Source organism: Anomalospiza imberbis, chromosome 10 (genome assembly GCF_031753505.1).
Source record: "Anomalospiza imberbis isolate Cuckoo-Finch-1a 21T00152 chromosome 10, ASM3175350v1, whole genome shotgun sequence".
NCBI lineage: Eukaryota > Metazoa > Chordata > Aves > Passeriformes > Viduidae > Anomalospiza > Anomalospiza imberbis.
In genome coordinates, this window is record NC_089690.1 from 23,313,040 (window position 1) to 23,331,186 (window position 18,147).

The 18,147-nt window shown below is 42.2% G+C and overlaps 1 long non-coding RNA gene across 1 annotated transcript; it reads right to left on the minus strand.

Annotated features, from left to right (window-relative positions):
* Positions 1–825: 825 nt before the first annotated feature.
* Positions 826–10,661, minus strand: LOC137479600 (uncharacterized). Its single transcript, XR_011002382.1, has 3 exons — positions 10,298–10,661; positions 2,442–2,548; positions 826–1,397 (listed from the first exon to the last, which is right to left on the minus strand). It is a non-coding gene; the product is annotated as an uncharacterized lncRNA (long non-coding RNA).
* Positions 10,662–18,147: the final 7,486 nt, after the last annotated feature.

An 18,147-nucleotide genomic window follows, 5' to 3' on the forward strand; every position in this document is an offset into this window, starting at 1 on the left:
GAAGACATTGTAAGAAACAGGTACTTGTGTTTTGTTTGTATTACTCATTTACTGTCTACTTCTCTTTCTCCTGTGAATAAACTGAAAAATGATCAAACACAGGGTACATTGTTAAAAAAAAAGTGTGAACTAAACATAACGAGTGTTGTTTATTTCTCAGAAGGTTCAAATGAGAAGGTGCAAGGGCTGCTCTGCTGTATACGCCTATTTTTGGACACACATAGGAATTCTGTGTAGATGGACCACACTGATATTCAAATTAGCTCAAAGGCTGGCCTTATGGGATTTGAAATATTTGAAGCTGAGGCTGGGACAGTTTCCTCCATTAATATGGCTTCATGAGTTAGAGCTCTGCAGTGTCCTGTTTATTCATAATTACTCTCAAGAAGCCCTTGTTAAAATTCTTGCTGGTTTTGACAATAAGATAGAAGCCTCAAAGTGAATGGCATCTTTTAAATAAAACGTTTCTGCTTGCATCACTTAATAGCAATTTTTTTGACATGTGCTAGTTTTCCATCTTCTGTATATCTTCTGTGTTTTTTGTTTTGCTTAAGAGTCATTCCCCTCACTTGAGGTTGCAGACATCCATTTGCAAACCTTCTGCCTGAAACAGTTCCAATGAATTCTCTAAGCATAAGCATTGCTTAGCTATGTGACTGATGAGCTCTGATCAGTCCCTTCAGAGGAATAATACTCAGCCACTGGCACTGCAGAATTAGGGCAGACATGTAAGAAGAACCTCTTTTAATTGTGGTCTCATAAGAATTCACAAAAACAGCTATATTCAATGGTGAGCAGACACATTAACACAGCTTGATACTGGTAATATTCCACACAGGTTACACAGCTGAATTTACCCCAGTTTAGAAACAGCTGAAGTTGTTTGGTGGCTACTCCTTCATCTCTGCAGCATGGATAAGAGGGTTTCCAGTGCTAAACAGACAAAAATTTGCATCATTCATTAGTTGTAGCCACCGTGGTAACAAGATTGTTGTAACAAGTTAATCAGAAATCACGTGGTAATGAAACTGTCATATTTAATTGGATATGAATTAGTATGGCAGATAAAAAGCTATTCCCAGCCCTGGAGGCAGCCATTCCAGAGCTGGACTGAAGCATAGCAGTACACAGGAGCTGCTGTTGTCTTTCCTCCTCTACTTGTAAAAGAGGGACTTGGACTCCAACACCTCCACTCTGGCCCTTTTCACAAGAATTAACAAAACAAACTTGGCCCAAAGGATGTGGCAAATTGAAAGGACTTTGGTGTATGTCACATTTTATGCAGTTAGTGTTGTGGTTGGTAGGAGAGTTACTTGCTGGGTTAATGCACTGTGAAACTTCTCCTGGATTACTGTTCAGTCCCTTTGGCCTGCTGTATCTCCTTATCACATAATACCCTAATGGACCAAGGTTTAAAATGATGAATCAAGGTTGATTACGGTTAAATATGTTCTGATTAGGTCAAATGGTTTGATGGGCAGGGCAATTGTTTGATGGATGTATTATTTATAAAGTAAAACACTCCTGTTGGTGACACCTTGGCTGTTTCCACCTGGGATGGGTGCCAAGGGGACACAAAACTCATCTACCCTAGGCATTGCAACCATGGTTACATTTTCTGTGCTACTCTTTGGATAATGCTGTAGGAGCTGAACCCATTGCTGAGAAAGAGTGTGTGGAAAAACAAGTTATTCTGGAACTGCATTGATGCAGTGTGTGTGCAAATTTTGATAAAGAAGCAATTTCCTGGCCCTTTGTGCTTCACCAACTTTGCAGCTCTAGCCCAGTGAGCTCAGCATAGGAAAGTTTTAGCCAGGTGTCTCTGTGACAGGTAGACTCTTTTCAAAATGCCTGGAACTTTAGTTCAATATGGAGATCTGCAGAGGAAGGGGTAACAATGGTGTTTTACTGCTGATTGTGAAATAAATTTGACAAAGATGAATCACTAAATGGATGTTGCCTTAAAAATACTCTGATATTCTCTTTACAAAGTTCCTGTTGCATAGACGTTTATTACTTCTCAATTGGATTTCATTTTATAATGAGAATATCTTGAATGCATGTTAATTGTGTGATATCAAATGAGCCATGGATTTTCTGTAAATGTGTTAAAATAAAAATATACTCAAGAAATAATATGCCGTATGTCCCTCTCCCTCTGTCATAATGCCTAAAGTTCCCTAATATTTTATCATTGTTTCAGCACAATTTTCCAAACTTACTATATATAACACCAGTTATGAAAAGGCAGCTGTTTCTAGTACCTTTTCCCAAGTACCTGGGGTGGTAGTTAATTTGAATTTTAACATGTGGGAGAGAATTAAAAACTATTACCACTACTTATACAGTTTCCTGATTAAATCTTAAATTCATCTGATAATTAGTGCCTGGTTTAATTCAATTACTTCTGCTATTTGGACTAAAATGTTAAGTGATCTCACCTGGAAACAACAGCAGACATGCAGCTGAGATGAGCACCAGCTCACAAGAGAGACAGGAGCTGATGAGCTTCTCATGAAGAGGGATTATGAAGAACTACCAGGACAGTCTGCAAAATATTACCAAAATCTTTTCATGCGCCTTGTCACCTCACCAGGGTGAAATATTTAATTTCCCTTCTCTAGGCTGTTTGTAACTGGCACAAGGGAAAAGCCAGATCGGGTCTCTGGTTCCTAGCTGATAACTTGAGGACAGGCTAAGGCAAGGATGGAACCGGAATCAGGAACACTGTCAGTAATAATTTCAGGATATTTTTAAACTTTTATCTCTCCGGCTGGAAGTCCCCAGGGGTACATCTACACATGACAAAGAGCCAGCTGAGCTCTCTTTAAACAAGATGATTTCAGGAGAGGGAATGGTCCAACTTTTTTACTGTGTCATTACATGACTTTTATAATGTATTGCACAATGTAAGTAACTTCAAAGAGTTTACTGGTAGAAAACTCATGTTATTCTACAGCTCCTTCATAGAAGTATTAATATACACATGCACATTACTAAATTATTTGCTTATTTTAATAATACCAGCATCCTCAACACAAAAGAAATGTTTTACAACTTTTTTCTATATACATACAGTCATATGTCTTCCAAGTCTCCTTTTGTCTTTTCAAGGTATTTTCTTGTTTCACCTATCTTTCTAATGCTCTTTAGCTGGCAGGTATTTTTCTGAACACTGGTGTTGTCCATATTCTAGGAGCTTATGAACTGTTCCAAAACTTATGTGGATTAGAGTAAATGTAAGAAATTAATGAAGAATATCCCTTTGGACAAAAATCAGTAGTCACTATTTGGGTTATGTATCAAATGTTCATTTTAGTTTGTTTTTTTTTTTTAATGCAGAAAAGTAGAAAAGATGTGCTACCTGTAGAGATTTTTGTACATCATATTTTCAGTGCTAATTCCATTATTTTCATAACATTCATTCTTCACTTCAGTGTTAATGATGTGGCTGGCAGGAGGGCCTCTAATGATCCAGACTGCTTTTTCACTGCCTGTTGAGAGGAGTTTTCTACCGCAGTCCATATCGCTGTGATCCCTAGTCCAGCTCATCCAGGAGGAGTGTGTCATAAAATAGAGGAACAAGTACGATGAATTTGCCCAAAAATAAAGATGTTCAATAGCAAAATAATAAATGCAGAACCACGCAGTCTGAGGGGCAAGATCCAATGACAGTGAACACAGCCAGGTACAGGGGTATTCCGAGGGTGAGGGTTCAATCACGAATGCAAACTTGGAATATGACCTTATGTGTAACAGGTTCCGAGAACTGAGAACAAGAACCAGAAACATGACGTGTGGCCCTGTTCTTTTGAGAGTTTTAATGTTTTTCTACAAGTTTTCTACTCCTTCTGATGTTTGCATATTTCTACTTTCTCACACTGTTTATGCAAATAATGATTGTTTTGCATTCTTCTTTGTGGGTGGAGAGAATTGATGTACTGTTGGTTTGCAACTGTGGTTGGAGAGGTGCCAGTTTCACCCTCCAATCCACTTTTGCTATTCTATACATAGTGGAGTCAGAAAATAAAATCTCTCTTTTGGTTCTTTTCTTCACTCTTCTGCATCTGGTGTCCGTGTGTGAGTTATTTCGTGTTGTAGTGTGACAATTGGTGACTGCCGTGTGTAGGACCGAAGGCTAACACTGACCCAGTCCCACGGGGTGACCTTCAGTTGGCTGGTCCACGGGTGCCTGGATAGCTTAATTAAAATCCCCAACAGGAAGATGGAAGGACTCTTGAGCTGCTGGAATCCGGGTGGGTTTATTGAGGATTCATCGAAAGAGTAGGGAGGCAGAAATAGGAGCAGGGAGACAACCACACTCAGGGAAAGCTGATTCAAGAGCACACCGGGAAAGGAAGGGCCAGAGTACATAACTGGGGAGGGAAGGAGTAACCAGGGTACAAATAATCCAATGGGAAGAGGGTGTAAGGGAGGAACAGGGATGGGGTAACGTAAACTGGGCCAGGAGGGAAAAGGGAAGGAGTGGTTTACAGAGGGAACCATTAGAAACAACGAGAATAGAGAACTTTCCAGGACTTGGGGAGATGACAACCACAAACGGACAGGTGATGGGCATGTGCTCATTTGCACTGGGGGGCAGAGGACTCTGGGAAATGCCTTATGCTAAACAACTGTAGTTTCCCATGGCATTCCCACACTGTCCTCCCCATGGGCCCATCCCACATAGTACAGCCGTGGGTGAGGTCTTTTAATTCTCTTTTCATCTTTTTTTTCTTTTTTCTCTCTCTGCGTGCAGGCTTGTGGTCAGGGCAGCCCCTGTGCTTCCTACGGAGGACTTCCTGGTCTTGTATGTCTGGGAAGCTCTTCTGGAGTGAAGGAGGGCTTCTGTTCTTTGGGACGGCTTTAAGCAGCTGTTTTACAGGGGCAAAGATGATGGATGGGCTCTTTTCAGCCCCTGAGGAGGCGCTCTGAGGGAGGCGGGGGGTCTCCTGGGAGAACACCTCACGGTCTCTCTGGATTATAGTGCAAGCCTGGTGGCAATGCTCCTGAACCGGAGACGGATGGATAGGCTTTGGCAGGACTTCACCCCCCAGCCTCTGAACGAGGTGACACCGAAGTCTTTTCGGAGGCAGAGGTGAATGTTGAATCTTTGCGCGGATCGGTGCCGGCCCCATCCCTTTCTGCGCCCGGGGGGCGGCGGAGCAGGCGGGAACGCCTCCTCTCCGTGCCTTTGCGGAGCTCGGGGGCTGCGAAGAGCCCCTGGCTCAGCCCCCGCCTCTGCTGGAGCCTGATTTGGTGACACCGCTTTGTCCCAGCTGCGTATCCCTAGGGGCTGGCGGCAGCGGGCCCGGCCGCTCCCCCCGCCTCTCCCGTTCGGGGTCGGCGTGACGGATCGGTTCTGCGGCGGCGCCGCCCGCCGGGCGTGCCAGGCGGAGGAAGCCGCCGGAGGCGGGCGGCTGCTCGGCTTTCTGTCGGAGCCCGTCCTGGTGGGCGGGCGGCCCGGCCCCGTCAGGCAGGGTCTGCTCTTGCATTCCGCGCCACGGGCGGGACTCGGTTGGGTGCGGTGCCTGGCAGCCCCGTCCCCGCGCAGCCTGTGCCGGGTCCCGTGTGGCGCGGTGGCGCGGCTCTGCGAGCTGCGTCTCTGTCTGCACACCGCTCTCGCCCCGTGCCAGGGGAGGCTGGCCCCAGGGCGGCCCGGGCGGGGGCTGGCCCATCTCTGCCGCCCGTCCCTCCTCCGGGTAGCGGGGCTGCAGCGAGTGCGGGCGCTGCGGTGTTTACCTTTGCTGCAAGAGGTGACGCGGCCGGCGGGAGACCCGTGCTTCCCCGGGGCCGTGGGTCTTCTTCCTCGGCCTTGTGGACACCTCCGCCTTGTCAGGTCCGAGGGAGCACGAGCGGTTTTGGCAAGAGGTCAAAGCTAAGGTCGAGAACGTGCTTGATTGTGCTTTCGTGCATAGCCTCCCGTGGTGTGCAGATGGCTGCTCTGGCCCTGCTGACGCTGCAGGGGATGCGATTTCGGGTGCTGTTGAGCCGACTCCCAGTCCGGCCTCTGCTGCTGTCCCTCTGGAGTCCACGGGACCGGACTTAGCAGGTGCTGCCTCCTTACCAGGGCATCTCCAGGATTTCCCCATGCTCAGGGGTGTCGCTACCAACGCCCATCAGCCATTGCCATTGAAAGCTTTGATGGAACTCTGTGATAAGGTTGGAAAATATGGTTTGGGCTCTGTGGAAGTCATGCAGATTCTTCAAGTGTTTGCTGCCGATTTGCTGACACATCATATTCAAAGCTTGGCTCGTGTTCTTTTTCAGCCTGTAGAATACGATCTTCTTGAGTCTAAATGGACTCAGCTGGCAGCTAGAGCAGTTGGGGTGAAATGCTGCTTTGGGCCAACAGGATCCCAGACGTGTGATTGGTACTGATGTGCTGCTAGGCTCAGGCAATTATGCTGATCCGCAGGGGCAGGCTGGCTTTGCTCTCCTGCTGCTGGATCAGTGCCAGACAACAGGCATGGCAGCATTGATTCAGACCATAGAAATGGCTGCTCCAGAGGAGTCATTTGTGACTGTTGTCCAGGGAGATGATGAGTCTTTCCTACGATTTGGAGACAGGCTGTCTGCCTCTGTGGAGAAGCAGGTGGGAGATCCTGAGGCAAGGAAGCTTTTGATTAAGCACCTTGTGAGGAGTAACTGCAGTGCTGATTGTAGGAGAGTCACAGAGGCTCTTCCTGGTGATCCTTCTGTCCCTCGGATGACAGAGGCCTGTGCAAAGGTAGGCACCTCAGGTATTAAGATGGCTGCCTTGGCTACTGCTGTGCAGCCTGCCGTGGCTACGGCTGTGCAGCCGGTCTGGGCAGTGCCGCAGGGCAGGCAGCGACAGCAGGGGAATGCTCTGGCCAGCAAGAAATGGAGAAAGAAGGTACAGCAGATCACAACTCCCTTGTTTTTAGGTGGTCGGTGTGGAAGGCCAAACCATACCGCATATGTCTGCAAGGCGACTGTACATGCTAATGGCCAGGCTTTGCCGGGCTCAGGAAACGGGAAGCGGAGCACGAAGGAGAGATGCGCCTAGACATAAGCTTCTCTCCAAGACCCGGTGCCGATGAAGGACTGCTTAGCTGGCTTGCGGCCAGCAGCCACGGCTCAGCAGGTGTTGATGTCTGCACAGCAGCAACAGTTGTCATAGATTCTGGCAAAATGCACAAGGTTCCCCTGGATGCCATTGGTCCCTTGGGTGAGAGCATGAGTGCTCTCCTTACGGGGAGGTCTAGTGCCACCCTGCAGGGCATCATTGTGCACATGGGACTCATTGATCCAGATTTCACGGGACAGATTTGTTCCGTGGTCTCCACACCCACTGCCCCTGTCACTATCCTGAAAGGGACACAAATTGCTCAACTTGTGCCTTTTAAGTCTTCTGTTCGCAGGACAGTTGATCGGTCGCAAGGTGGATCCACTGGGCCACCTCAAGTTCACCGGTCTGCTGTCCTGACCGAAAAACGTCCCGAGATGCTGTGTACCCTGTCTGTCCCTGGCGCGATGCTGCCAGAGATTCGTCTCCACGGGCTTCTTGACAGCGGTGCAGATGTCAAAGTTCTCTCCCTTGCCGCCTGGCCCCTGGAGTGGCCCTTGGATCCAGTGGAGATGCCTGTTGCGGGATTGGGAGGAACAGTGCATTGCTGCGTGAGCCAGCAGCCCGTGCTGATCGTGAACCCAGAGGGACAGACGCCATGATTCGGCCTCATGTTACTTCAAGTAGTGATAACCTCTGGGGAGGGATGTTCTGTGTGTGGGGGTGTGCATCGGGACAGGTTTTTGATGGGGACCACTGCGATGAAGGGCGCAGGGTGTCCTACACCTCCTTTACGGTGGCTGGTGGACAAACCTGTGTGGGAGAACCAGTGGCCCCTCTCTCAAGACAAATGAGTTGCCCTTCAGAACCTGGTACAGGAGCAGTTGGACCAGGGTCATCTGCTTGAGGTGGCAATTTCACCCTCCAATCCACTGACACTTTTGCTATTCTGTATATAGGGATTCAGAAAATAAAATCTCTCCTTTGGTTCTTTTCTTCTATCTTTTGCATCTGGCGTCCGTGTGTGAGTTATTTGATGTCGTAGTGTGACATATGACCTAATATGGAATAGTTCCATTAACATATTGACTCCCATGACCACACTCTTCTAGCTATGACCTGACTAGATATTTCCTTTTCAATACCCTGCTTCCCATGGCCTCAGTTTGATGCCTCCTGTATATGATATTGAGACTAAACCACTATTTATCCCAGCTGGCTTCATTCCCACATGGGACAGGCACTGTTTGGTTGATTGCTTGGCTATTTGCATAATTAATAATTCAAAAAATAGTGCATATGTGTATTTCAACAGCAGAGTAGTAGGTAACATTAATCAACTTCTCTGAATAATGTATTATTATTTACTTATTTTAAGTATTGAATTTTAACCACTTAAATGAAAGTGTTAAGAGTTTATAATAACTTCAATAAACAGATCTACACTTCAGGTAAATTCTGCTTTCACTTGCTGTGATGAGACCTTTGGATTTAACCGGAATTAACATTTTGCCTGACAAAGCCTTTTTCTCTTCTTATTCTGGATTTCCTATTTCAATTCAGTGTTCTCAGGATAGTACACGTAAGGAAAAGGATTTCTCTTAGCCTCTAGCAAAGCATGATTTAGTCTACAACCAGTTAATTGTCCTCATCTTTACAGCATACTAGAAATCAGCTTTAGAGAGAGTATTGGTAGGAATACCAGTGCTTATATATTAAAAAAGAGATAACAAATTCCTTCAGATTATTTTCAGCACTTTTTTTAGAAACAATAAAACAAATCAAAGCAAATTCCTGTATAATGGTTAAGCTGTAAACCATTTTACCATGTGATGGCTCTCCTTGGATGTTAATCATCCTTGTCTTAATTATAATTAGTTACAGTCGTGGTTTATCAGAAGTAGTAGGACAGACCACTTTGTTGGAATCCATAATTCTACCTTTTTCTAAGGAAAATGTAGAACAAACATTTCAATATGGCCAAAAATCCCAAACACATACATTTCAGGATGGAAAAGTGTGAATTGGTCAGATGCTGGGGTCAAAGAGCAGAACTATAGCCGTTATTTAAATGTAAGATGGTAAGCTGAATGGAGCACTGCTGTTAGAGACGTTTAGAGACATCACTGGGGTTTGTGGCAACATGGCCAAAGGAATATGTGAGGGATTCTGTGGTGAAAGCACTGAGAAGCACAATTACTGCACTCTGTTTTTCATGCAGTCATTGCATTCAGTGTTTCAGTTTCTCTGGCATTTTTGCTGATGCTGACAGGAGGGGTTGGATATTTATGCAAGGGAGATGACTAATGAGGGCTGTGGGAGGGAGCATGTGTTTTGTCAGGGTATTAACACAGCTCAAGGTCTCTTAGCACAAGTGTTTATGATGATGAGACAAATACAGCGCAATTACCAGTGACTGCCTAATAACTTGGCAACATTTTCAAAGTGGTAAACAGAAGTGACTGGAGTAATATGAGCTGGGGCATCATCCCAAAAATCTATCAACTAATTACAGATTTCGTGCACCAGGTGATTGTTCAGCAAACATTTGCAGTTCTTAGGCTTTTTTTGTTTGTTTGCTTCCATGAGATGCAGTCCTCAGCATGGGACCGTAGCTCTTCCCTGACAGTCTCCGACACTGATTTCTCGGATTCCTTTTGCACATGGATTTGTCATGGTAAAACAAGATATTTGATAATTATCTGGGCTGGAGAAAACCAGTTGCACCTCATGGGGTATCTTTCAAGGGTGAAAATTATACTGTTAATAATTGATATACATATTAATGTTTCTAATAAGGATAATAAAGAATATATTTAATTGGGAATTATACATGAGACACCTGACATCTGTTCTCAACTCTTTCTGTGTCAATGTTGGTTATTGTTTGTGGTTACAGCTCCTGCTTTTAAAGGGAAAGGATATTTCTTTGTGAGGGTAGCAAATGCACCTGTGACTGAGGGCAAATACCTCATTAATAAGGCTCATATAATTATCTAGAATAGGTGTGAAACTGTATATAATAAAGGTCAGTGTTGTAAAATCAAAATACTCCAGTTCATAAATACACTGACAGGCATACTTTCTTAATGAATGACTGGGGGAGGGGAAGCAAAAAATCCAAAACCCCAAACCTTAAAACACACCTGAAATACTGCCCCCCCAGTCCTAAAAAGACAAAAGAAAAACCCAAACCCTTACAAAAAGCCAACAAACCAACAAAAAACCTAATCAAAAGACTAGGATATTGAATATGGCAGTTCTTACATTAAATCTTTAAAGCAAAATTTTCCCGGCAGACTGCACAACCTCATTTTCAGCTTATTGCTCCCATCTTCTTCCATCTCCACCTGTGCAGGACAAGTCTGTGTGCACAGGTGAGTTTGAGCACAGCAGCAGCTGCACTGAAATTAGTGAGGCTCTACATCTGCCTACCTGTACAGGCTGCAGCTGAGCTGAAATGGGGATCCACTTAATAAAACTTTTGATTGCTTCTTTTTCTCCTGGTTTCCTGGCATCTTTAAACACTTTTTCATGGCATTCACTCCCTTGTGAAAATTGAGAGTATGGTGGCAATATTGCAACTACTTCAGATTTATAGTCTTACATGCATTTTTAACACAGGGATAATGTGAGAGGAGCTTTCAAAGAGTGAGAGAGTTGTACTATGTGTTGGATCTTTCTTTTCGAGGGGATTTATTTTCAAAAATATTTCTATTCAATGATTGTGTTACTGTACTGTGTGTACTGATTTCTGAAGGGGAGTTTAATGTTCTTGTACTTTGGTAGGTTTTCCCTTAAATTATAGATGGAATGATGCTGGTGGGAATGCTGCTGCTTGAAGGAGATAAAGCACTACTCTGGCATGTTTCACTTTAAGTCTCACATGGAACCAGCCTATTGGTCTGAGCTCCAGCTGGTGACAGTCCTCTTGTGGTGCAAGGCCAGCCTTTCCTTCTAACAATTGGCACAGACACTTGTTCCGAGGTTGTCCTCCCCCACTAGGGCCTTTCTACACCACTGGAACAGCCTCTGTAAGAGCATGGTCTAAGTGACCTTCTGTGATGTGATTTTCACAGTCTCATTAACTTTCTGGTCCTGATCACTGCGGTCTGTAGCACTTGTCTGCAGGCTTTGCCAGGGGATCTGATGCTTCAGAGAAACGTTACACCTTCACGTCCTAGTGCATGGCTTACTGTTAAGTCTGTTGCCAGTGCTTGTGCGAGCCTTGCTGAAGCTGAAAAAAACCCATAACTTGTAACATTCTGTCATAAATCCTTTTTTTTTTTTCATTTGCAAAATAGCTATTTATTTTTTAGGGCAAAAGCATATTAGCTGGATAGCCCCTGGACACTTCTCCAGGGAGTGTGTTTAGTTGAATCCCTGGAGCTTTGAGACTTTCTCAACAAGATGTCAAGAATTTCAATTTATTTTAAAGAGTTTAAGAATTCTTTCCTTGAAACTGAAATAAGAGCCAGGATAGTAGCCCAAGCAGTTGACTTCTCAGAGTAGCCAAGGATGTTAAAGCATTTGACCTTAACTTCACATTGCATACTGCTGGTGTTGTCTCACCAGTTTCTGCAGGCTGTCTGTATTTATCCTGCCTTCTGGGAGTAGCGGAGTGGTGATATGAAAGGGGTTTTTTTTTGTGTTAATTTTGATATTATCAAAAAAGTCTCAGTCTAAACAGGTAAAGTTGACTAGTTGTTTAAAACCCAAACATAATACTAAGTATTCTATTTAATAATGCAGTAGTTTTCTGTGGATTGAGAAGACTTGCACTTTTAGACCTTCGGTAGCCCATGAAGTGTCAGTAAAATCTACTGAGTGAAAAAAGATTTTCCCAGTTAGCCTGGGTCCTTGTGAGTATTCTGGCACTTGTTTAAATCACTAGGTTTGTTACATGTGCAAAAAACAGCAGCCCTGTAAGTGCCAGAACTCTCTGCTAATAAGTAGAACAAAACTTCTTCATTATTTTCTTGTGACTGCAGGAAATACAGTGTGTTTCCATAGGTAAGTATTGTTTTGGATGTGGCAAGCACATTTCTCTCTCTCTCAGGATTTTTATAAAGGTGCGCAGAGAGAAGTGAAAGACAAAACAGTTTCTATTTCTGCCCCTTGTTTTTCTCTTGTGGAATGTGTTTGGAGAATTGTTCACCTGGAGCAAATGCCTGGTTGGATCACAGTGGATTGTTTGGGCCTGATGGCCAACCGGATCCACCTGTGTCTGGATTCTGGAGAACAGGGTCATGAGTTGTGAGTTGGTTAGATATGATAGTTAGAGAGAGTAGCATGTAGTTTTTAGTATCCTCTTTTATATAGTATATTAATGTATTATAGCATAATTATAATAAAGAAATCATTCAGCCTTCTGATCTGGAGTTAGACATCATCATTCTTCACACTGGGTTCACCAGCATCTACAACATTTGGACAAGTCTGCCTCTTTTTGTAAATAATCCCACCTATGTCCTGATTCTGACTTAAATTCATCCTCTAAACTTGAGTTGTTTAACAGACTCTTCTGGCTTTTACCTCTGGGTGACCAGAAATATTGGATATTACCAAATACAGATAGTAACTGGAGATTGACAGGATCTGTAGAAGAGTTTCTGCTCTCCATTAACCCTAAATGTGCTCCTGAGGGTAGAAGAAAAGGAGTGGTAGAGAGTTCCACAGCCAGAGGTGTGGCCATAAACTACTTCAGAATTATTAGCTCTAATGTTTTCTTTTCTTTTTTTTAATAGTGGATAGGGGAGTTGTGAAGGCTGGGATGGGAGTTTAAATATCTTTCAAGAAGGAGTGGCAAAGAGGTTGAAAACTGCTTGGTTTTAAAGAAAGAAGTGAGAATGTGAGGCGAGGAAGTGCAGCATCCAGAGGAATACAGGAGTTTTTTAAGGCCTGTTTAAACACAAGCTCAGAAGTTTGTTTTGCTACACCTTGGTGGTTTTGTTATACCTGCACTGTAATTCACAGTCATCCCACACACAGCCCAGTGTTGCTGTGTTAATTGAAGATTTAGTCATCCAGGAAGATTAGCCCAGTGTACTCCTTGAAAATTGCATATCATGTCATTAAACTAAAATTAATGCTGGACAGTTTGTTGCAGAAAGTTAATAATTTCAACTTTCCTCCAGATCCTTGAAGAGCCATGAGAAAAATTATACTCTAACTCTTTTTCAAAGTGTACTCTGCATTTTATTTTTCTGGTGCTAGTGGGTGTGCATTTAATCCTCATGGTGTTTTCTTTTTGGTTCTGTTACTCAATGACCATCACAAAATATACAGCATTAAAAAACAAAGTGCTACATTTACCAAGAACTCCATATTATATTAGCCTAACTTTGCTATTAACATTTCATGAGCAGATATTAATAAAACATTACAGAATTAAATATTTAATATTATCAATTGCTTCTGATTAGCAAGCTCATGAACACTGTGGAAAAATATGATAGGTTGAACACTCCTCAGTATTATATGTGATGCTGGAAGGGCAAACCTATTACTTTAGTAAGTCATAGTTGATTTGGTGCAAATCACACATAAATTTAGCAAGTTTCTTTTAACCAAACTAATAATAATTGTGATGGCACTACTTGTCAGTTATTAGTTTATACTTTAACTGGCATGCAGAAAGTTTAATTTTTTTAATAGGTTTCTTCCTGCATAATTTATTTGGATAACTTTGACTAAATAATTCTCAAATTGACCTGGAGGCGATTTGTTGGCAGGAAGACAGTATTTATTGCACATGAAAAAATTGTGTTCATGTATTCTGGCTTCAGAAGAGCTGTTTCATAAGATGCCTATCTTTAGAAAGTATTTATGAGGCAATTACATAGTGTTTATTTATGCCCTTATGCACCAAAATCAGGCTGTTTGTAACAGTCTTGCTCAGGCTGAGGAATAATTTGCAGGAGTGGATTGAGCAAAGACAATCTGACACCACTTATGTCACTTCTAAACGCTGCCTCTTTCCCCAGTGATGGAGATTTTTCTCCTCTCAGTATGTTTTTTCTCTTCTCTCCATTTTTAAAGGCTTTATTCTGGTACTGGGAGAAGACTAGTAATAGAGAATTATACTAATTAAAGCACATGCTCCTCTAGATACCTTTCTCTTCCATTTTTAACTCTGAAATAATTAATCTCCCCATTCAGGGTTCTCTCTTCTCTGCATGCTTTCAGTTTTCACCGCTTAAAAAGTGGATATTTTCATGAGTCATGTATTAAAACTTATATTTTATGAATTGAAAGGGTTTTGGTCTTTTCTGCAGTGGTTACTGTAAAGAGAAAATCAACATCCTCTCATAGCTTCGCTCACTTGGGAATTCAGCCACTTTTCTGGGATTTTATATGGTCCCCTGTGGTGTTTGATGATAATTCTTTAAATAGCAATATATTCTGTCATCCTCTTCTGTACCTTGAAGCTACTCTGTTTGTCCTGAAAAGCTCTTCTGTTTGTTGTGGAAATTCTCAGCTTTTCTGAGAAAGGGACTGGTACAAAATGTCTTTATAGAAATTATTCATGTGTTGACAATCCTGCAACAACACAGGGCACAGCAGCAGGGGGAGCATTTAGGTAGAGGAACACAATGAAATTAAAGGTAACTCAGACTGTCCTTCCCTCTGCCACACTGTTCCAACAGTGGTGCAGTACTGATCCAATTTTTGCCAAGTGCCCTCAAAACCTGGCCTGGGAAATGTTTGAAATAAGGCTAACGAGCAAAAGATGAAATGTGATGTCTGTCTTTTCTTTCATCTCACTTTTTTTTTTTTTAATATAAATTACTTTAAACCTTGATAGGTGAAGAGCCATTTAGAATAAATAGCAAGGCTTAATCAAGACCCATGAAGACATTTAATTTTTTCTGCAACATCTTTTAGCCAGCTGATACAATATTAAACTTCTATCACAATTATATCATGATCCAAAGGAGAAATTCAGTACTGCTGTTAATTCCCCTTGTTTACTTAAAACTGTAAAAAGTGCAGTTGATGGCCGTGTAAGAAGGAAAATACCTGAGGGTAGTTGTTTCAAAAGAAATCATTCAGGAATATCTGAACTGAACTTGTTGGAAAGGGAGGATGAGCAAACATTTACATATGAAATGTAAATTTCATACACAGTAAGAGTGCCCAGAGTTAGAAAGCTTATCTGCATTAAGAAGATTACAAGAGAAGAGAAATAATTTTTTACATAAATGAACTATGTCAAGTAAGTGCAAACAAGGAAGGACAGAATTCACTGAACTCAGAAGTTATGAAAGGAGAGAGGGAAAACTTAATTGTTTTTAAGGCAAGTTACCATTCATACTTTGAGATTTTTTTCTGGGAGAAGACACTGATCAAGAAGAAAGAGTGAATTTTTATAAAAGCATTGCACAGGGAATTTCGTCTTTACAGAGGCAGAGATCCCTTGTAGAGGTGAAACTGGAACATCTCAGTCCTAAGAGTTAAAGGTGGAATCCTGGCTGCATGAAAATCAGTAGTAAAAATTGTTAACATTTTTAAAAAAAAACAGGATTTTTCTCATTGTTACCTATTGGAGTAAGCACTGAACTAAGAACTAGAACACTCTGGATTCTGACTCGTAAGTCTATGTGATAAATTCATTGTCATGATCTTGTCCTCCATTTTAGACCTGCATGGGGTTTCTCACGAACTGCACAGACAATTAAATAAAAGGGTCCTATTCACATGAGCAGTCTGCTATGGGGATTCAGACACAAGGAAGCAAAGGAGCAGGGAAAAAAAAACCCAATTTTTTTTGCCTGGTATTTGCATTAAAATTAAGCTCTGCTATAAAATGTGTACCAAGTGTATGTGGACGCCTAAGCTGTTTCTGGGGGCAGGGGTAGGCATCCAAAATAGGTCATTAACACCCTGCCGTGGGGCTAGATGAAGGAGGATTTGGTCTGCAGTGAAGTCCATTGCTGTCCATTGCTGTGGATAGTACCCAACCCTTCAGACTACAGAGTGATCCTCTCACTTTCAATTTGCCACCTACTTGTAATGGTCAGTTGCTTGATGCTTAAAACGCCACCCAGGGATGTGTGAAGGAGATAGACAGTCTACTCCCAGCCATCACAGCTATTTCACCTCACATGAAGCAGTCCAAGAGTCACTGCCTGAGAGTGAACAAGCTTGAACAGGACTCTCCAAGCCAATGGTTAGAGGATGGAGAAGTTCTGGTGCCAGAACAAAGGCCCTACAGAATTTTATCCTCACAGGAGGAGCCCAGGAGGGTTCCCAATCCAGGATTCTCTAATTTCTGTTTGAGAAATCAGCACGTGCCTGAGCACCATGGGTACAGAAAGGCTGATATGGTTGCACTGTGTTGTACCTACTAAGCATACTCTACAAACTTGGCCATCCATCTTGAATATTGGAAGGAAAAGTATTTGTGTTTTTCACATGATTTAAAAAATTAAAAAACAGTCAGTGCACAGCATGTTAAATGTTTTTCAGTGAAAACCAGTGGGTGATAAAATTACAGAAATTCTCAGTTTATGTGTCATGGGTACTGGCCACAGTAAAAACATCTAGGTTTTTGCCGGCACCTGAGACTCCTCGTGTAAATACACATATACAAACACTTGTAGTTACACCTGTATTGTTTATGTCTACATGAATTCACAGACTTGAAGAAATCTGCAGGTTTAAGAGACCATTTGAATGACAGTTTAGAAATTAACAAGGATTTGGGTCCAAAATAAAAATTAATGATGCTTTAGATGATTCAGTTATCTTGGACTTCAGTCCTAAGTAAGCAATTTCAATAACAAGGTAATACTGTGTAGAATTTATTTCTCTGACTTCAGGAAACAACTTAAATACTAAAGTTCCATGAACTTCAATGTGACTTATACACAGATTTGTACACATGCTTCAGTCAGGATTGTGGAATGCTTTTGGCTCTCTGATTGATAGATAGGACTTTTTTCCCTGGCTATTTTCATTGAACTAAAAATACTCTAATTCAAATGTAAACTAGATATTAATACAGTAAATTTTTTCCTATGGTATAAAAATGGTGTTTTTCAAGTACTACTGATTTTGAATACTCACATAGCAAGCTCTAAAGTACATGGAAATAATAAACCTTGTCCAATATTTTAAAATTAAAATGTAAGTATTTGTACAAATTTCTGAAAGAATTTTGGAAACACTTCAGAGCTTGAAAACACTTTGAATCTAATCTACTAAAAAGATTTGGTTAGTTTTCCCTCAAACATGTTTTGTTACCAGGATTTAATTAATTGACAATGATTTTTGGCAAAACACATATTTCTCTTCTATATCAAGAGGCAGTCATGAGAACTGGTTAGAATTTCCCAGTATTCAAGTTTCCTACCACTTTTATGTTATATTCAGGATTCTGCTTAAATATTTTCCAGGGTTATCAAGCATTAACCATTTCCTGACACAGGCAGCTTGGTTTGGATTTATACTTCTAACCTGCAGATGAATGACATCATATCCAGTACAGCTGGAAAATATCTGCAAAAATATTACTCACATAAATGATTGATGAATTTTTCTACAGTTCATTGAATAATTTATTTTCATGACTGGTATTCAATAAACTCTGCAGCCAGCCTTAAACCTATCCTAATAAGTAGGCACTATCCATCATCTGTCTATGCAGCACCCCTGCCATCCAGGTCCCCAAATTCTCCATTTTAATGGGAAAAATGGTAAGTCTGGTCACCTTTCCTTCAACCTTTAAAACTTCTTATGTAGATAAAATACCGGATGCTTATGTTAACCTTTCTGACGAGTCCCTCCAGACTTCGTGGCAGATCACCCAGTTGTGCTGTGGTGGAGCCGTGGCAGCGGCAGCACTGGGCAGTGCAGCCGGTCCCTGGCTGGCAGTGATGGTGCTGCTTTGGGGCAGCATGGAAAGGACATTCTGAGCCAGCCCTCCTGCAGGCTGACCATCAGTTAGAAGGCTCTCTGGGTCTGGTTACCTACTGCCTTCCTTAGAAAGCTCTCTCCTACTTTTACATATAGCCATATTTCCCCTCCCAGCTCTGTATCTGAAAATAATGGAAGTGATCAGCAGTTCCATTCGATAAGAATTAGGTTTTTGCATACCAGCAATAATTCTTATT